Genomic DNA, 5,625 nt, shown 5'->3' with positions numbered 1-5,625 from the left:
TCAAACAGGACAATTGAGAAAATTAAGGAGTAGACAAACACTGTTTAAAGGACAAGCTTTAAGGCTTTGTGCCTTAATGTGTGTAGCATCTGCAGTAAAGTGGATGAACTAATCACGCAGATAGATGTAAACGGGTACGATATAATTGGGATTACGGAGACATGGCTGCAGGGTGACCAGGAATGGGAACTGAATGTCCCAGGGTATTCAGTATACAGGAAGGACAGGCAAAAAGGAAAAGGTGGCGGAGTGGCATTGCTGGTTAAAGAGGAAATTAAGACAATAGTGAGAAAGGATATTAGCTGTGACAATGTGGAGTCTGCGTAGGTAGAGTTGAGAAATACCAAGGGGCAAAAAGCATTAGTGGGTGTCATATATAGACCCCCAAACTGCAGTGATGATGTCGAGAATGACATTAAACAGGAAATTAGAAATGCATGTGATAAGGAAATATCTGTGATCATGGGTGATTTTAATATGCATATAGATTGGGCAAATCAAATTAACCACAAAGCTGTAGAGCAGGAATTCCTGGATTGTATGCAGGTTGGTTTCCTTGACCAAACTGCTTATTGAATGGACATGTTCTTGAATTTAGGATACGGGGGGGTAGGGGGCGGTTGCTATGAAATTTATGAAGTTAGGTGAATTAAAAATCTATGCAGATTTCTGGATTTTGTAAACTATTTTATATATTTGGTTAATAAATTTGACAGTGATTACAAGTGACAGGAAGTCAACAGAACATTTGGTCAGAAGAACAAAGAGACAATTTATTATCTAAATGGAGAGACACTTAAGAGTGAACAAAAACAGAAGTTGCTGGAAAAAACTCAGCAGGTCTGGCAGCATCTCTGAAGAAAATATCAGAGTTAATGTTTTGGGTCTGGCGACTCTTCCTCAGAACTGTTCTTTTGGTTTTTAGACACTTCAAGAGTGCTTCAGTTCAGAAGCATCTGGGTCTGTGCGAGAATTGCAGAAAACTAGCATGCAGGTACAGCAGATAAAAAGGAAGACAAATGGAATTTCGGCATTTATGCTGAAGGAATAGAGTATAAGAGTAGGGAAGTATTGCTGCAACTGTACAGGGCATTAACGAGACTGCAGTTCTGAGGAAGGGTCACCAGACCCGAAACGTTAACTCTGATTTTTTTTTCCTTACAGATGCTGCCAGACCTGCTGAGCTTTTCCAGCAACTTCTGTTTTTGTTATTAATGAGACTGCACCTGATGGTCTCATCACTTGAGGAGGGATGTAATGGAGACAGTTCAGTGGAAGTTAACTAGGTTGATTCCAGAGAGAAGGGGTTTTGCGTTATGAAGAGAGATTGAGCAGTTAAGACTGACATTCTCTGCATTTTAGAAGAATGAAAGGAGATGTAATTGAGGTATATAAGATACTAACGGGATTGACAAAGTGGATGTAGAAAGGATGTGTTCTCATGTGGGGAAATCTAGCATGAGACATCATAGTTTTAGGACAAGGGATAACCGATTTAAAATAGAGATGAGAAGGAATTGCTTCTTGTGAGTCAGTGGCATTCGCTATTCCAGAGTGTGATGGATGCTGGGACATTGAGTAAATTTAAGGAGGAGATGGACAGATTTTTAATTAGTAACGGGTTGAAGAGCAATGGAGTGCAGGCAGAAAAGTGAAGTTGAGACCCAGTTGCGACCAGCCATGACCGTATCAGTGGCAAAGCAGGGTCAAGGGGCTGAATTGCCTACTCCTGCCCCTAGTTCTTGCATTGTTAAAACGAAATAAAAATGGGCTTCCTGATTTACCTCTTTCATTTCTTTGAAGAAGTGACAAAGCAGATTGGTTGTATTGAGATCACTGCTGCTTCTAATTTACCTTGATGAGTTGCATTCAAAAACTTGATGCAATCTAGTTAAATTTCAGGAGACACTAAACTTCATAGAATCATAGAATTCCTACAACATGAAAATAGGCCATTTGAACCATCGAGTCCATACTGACCCTTGGAAGGATTTCCCACCCAGACCACCCCATCTACCCTGTCTCTGTAACCCTGCATCTCCCATGACTAATCCACCTAACCTGCACATCTTTGGACTGTGGGAAGAAACCAGAGTACCCAGAGGAAACCCACTCAGACGTGGAGAGAACATGCAAACTCCACACAGACAGTCGCCTGAGAGTGGCATTGAACCTGGGTCCCTGGCGCAGTTAGGCAGCAATGCTTACCACTGGGCCACTGTGCTGCCCAACTTGAAGAAGCAATGAAATCAGATATTACAAGATGAGCTAAACCAGATATGTGAACGTGCCAGATAATAAAAGATGAAATTTAATACACCAATGTACCCTGTTAAAACAGGAAGTTATAATAGTTTCTAATCACTTTACCATTAACCTGCCATTCCATACCTTTACACTTGCTCCCCAGGAAGGTTAATGGGAGACTGGAGATTCCTTCACCGAGAAAATTTCTCTCCTTCTCTCCCTTTCCATTTCACTTAGTCTTTTATGATGAGGATAAACTCTTTGCTTCTGTGCGTTTATCTCTTTCTCTGTGCCTCCCCCACATGACATCAAATGTCACGTGTTCAAGGTTAGAATCTGAGTCTCACGGGTGTAAATGATTAACGTTATCCGTTTCAAAACTGCAGATGGAAGTGGTTAATTGGCTTCCAAGTTGTTCATTGCACAATAATAGACTGGAATAGGGAAAAGAGGAAGACATTTCACAGTGTCTTGAGTACTATTTTCTCAATCGATAACAAACTCAGAAACGGTGGACAAAAACAGAGGTTGCTGGAAGACTCAGCAGGTCTGGTGGCATCTGTGAAGAAAAAAATCAGAGTTAACGTTTCAGGTCCGGTGACCCTTCCTCAGAAACGGTGGAGACATTGCTAAAACCCAATTATGGGCATTTCTAATGGGATGTTGGGCCTTATTTTAAGGAGGTTAGCGTACAAGAGTAGGGAAGTCTTACTGCATCTGTATAAGGTGCTGGTGACATCACATCTGTAGTACTGTGAGCTGTTTTGGGAGAATGTAGGACCAGAGGACATCGTTTCAGAATAAAGAGGCACTAATTTAAGACTGAGATGAGGAGGAATTTCTTTCTCAGAGGATTGTGAATATTTTGAACTCCATGCCTCAGAGAGTTGTGAGTGCAGAGTCCTTGTGTATATTTAAGGCTGAGATAGGTAGAATTTTGATCAATAGGGAAATTAAGGGTTTATCGGGAAAGGACAGGAAATTGGACGTGCGGAGTGTTGCATCAGCCATGATCCTGTTGAGTGCCAGAGAAAACTTTGAGGGGCTGTTCCTTTTCCTTATGGTGTTATGATGCAGTGTAAGTTTCGATCAGTAATGTAGAGGACTATCTCAAAAGAATGATCGTATTGTAATTAGATCCAGTGTAATATAGAGAAGAAAAAGTTGATGGTAAGGATTTTAGAGTTGCAGAATGTTTTTCTTGTGGTGCTGTAACATTTTTGATTTTGAAGTTGGTTCACTGCTGCATATTGAGAAAAACTGAGTAGATTAAGCCCTCTCACTGGCCTCTAGCACTTGGCAGGAATACAGTCAAAGATAGGGCTGGAACAGTCTAGTCCTCAGTCAGCAATCCCCACTGTCTTTGAGTGTAGGCGTGAGCTAGAAATATGGAAGCAAAGAATATCCTATTAACAAATATAATGATATTGTGCAAAGAAATTATATCTAACCATCAATATGTGGCTTGGATTAATCTTCAGCTTTACTCAGCATTCTTGAACTTTTCACAATTCGGATGACTTTGAACGACATCAGAAAGTTGTGATAATGTTCTGGCAAATTGCATTGTCGATATTGTAGCACATGTATGCTGTATGTCAGGAACAGTGATGTTAAACAGCTGTTGTCATCTGCTTATTTTTAACCTCTTCCCCCTTTGCCAGTATTTATGATGTGTTTGACCTGCAGCTGAACCTTGGTGTCCGAATAAAGAATGTAGATATTCATGCACTAGTGAATGTCATTTTTTCCATACAGTAACAGCCTTGCACAATTTAGTACATTTTGGCTTTTTTAAAATGTATTCCACAGGTTGATTAAGAAATTAAATTTCTACTTGATGTACTGTTGTCGCACTTCTTTTCAGTCCAATACATTGATCCAATGCAAACCGAAGAACATCATCGTGCTACTGTAAGAGACCCCAGTTAAGTCCCATCTAGAACACTGGCCCAGATATTCCAATGGTCAGACAGTCGTGGAGCAGCACGGACTGACATTGCACATTGGGATCCTGCGCAATTTAAGTTACAGCTAACTCAGTGGGAAATTACCTGGGAAATTGAAAATTCTGATAGACAATTCCACTCTGTCTGGAACTCTCTGAAAAAGACCTTAACATCAGAAAATTCAGAGGGTTCCACTACCATTAAGTTATAGTTGCCCAGGAAAAGTTTGACAAATAAAAGCATAGCTATGGCAATTAAGCCAACCCGCCACTACCACCTTCCCCTACTCCAACACACCAACTGTCCAACCAATTACACCTCCCCCAAACCCTAACGCTCCGATATTCCCCCGAAAGTCCTCCCCACTGCCAGCCATTCCTCTTGCCTGCTCACCTCGGCATACCCCAATCTCTGCCAATCCTGCCTTGTCAGAATACAGCACAATGACAGCTGCAAAGGTTGGACCTTCTCCCAATGATCCTGCACTGTGGGGAAACTGTGCTGATTTCAGGCAGGCTGTGTATTTCTGAAGGCACCGGGATTGGAAATCCCAGCTAGAAATGCAGAACTCAGTGGTAACATTAAAAAAGAGCAGAGAAGGGTGGGGAAGATGTACTTGGTGGTAGTATCATGCTGGAGATAGTGACTATGGCACAGGATGATCTTTGGGCTATGAAGGCTGATGTAATGGACACTAGGGACAATAGGACCCGATTGCGGTTCTGGTGGAGGGGAAGGCGTGAAAGTTTGAATGTAGAAAGGGTTTGCACACAATTAAGGACCATGTAGAGCATAATAGAAGAAATCCTTAGTTGAGGAAAAAGAAAGACCAGTCAGTAGTAGTATTGTGGAGGATGCATCATCAGAAGCGATGCAACAGACAGACTGGGACAGTGGAATAGTCCTTAAAGGAAACAGTGTGTGTGGAAGCGTAGCTGAGATAGCTGTAGGAGTTAACTAACTTCGAATGAATGTTATTAGACTGCCTAGTCTAGAAACAGAGGCAGAGAATTTGAGGAAACGAAGTGTCAAAGATGAATTATGTGAGGTCAAAAAAAGGGTAGAACCTATCAACAAAATTATCCACATTCCTTAGAATGTGGAAAGCAGAACAGAAGGTAGAAAAGATTGTTAACAAAATGCAGTTAGAAAATCATAAAATGATCAGACAAATTCAGCAGATAGTAGGAACTGCAGATGCTGGAGAATCTGAGATAACAAGGTGTAGAGCTGGATGAACACAGCAGGCCAAGCAGCATCAGAGGAGCAGGAAGGCTGACGTTTCAGGCCTAGTCCCTTCTTCAGACCCTTTTTCTGCGAAGCCTCTTCTAAGGATGCCTACCCTGAAGAAGTTACCTTCCTCCCTCCGGAAAAACCTCAGTGGATCTCTCTCCCACTGCAACTCTCTTGTAATCTCTTCGGCCCTGAA

Source organism: Rhincodon typus, chromosome 5 (assembly GCF_021869965.1).
Source record: "Rhincodon typus isolate 14 chromosome 5, sRhiTyp1.1, whole genome shotgun sequence".
Taxonomy (NCBI): Eukaryota; Metazoa; Chordata; class Chondrichthyes; order Orectolobiformes; family Rhincodontidae; genus Rhincodon; species Rhincodon typus.
Note: the sequence above shows the minus strand (reverse complement) of the source record.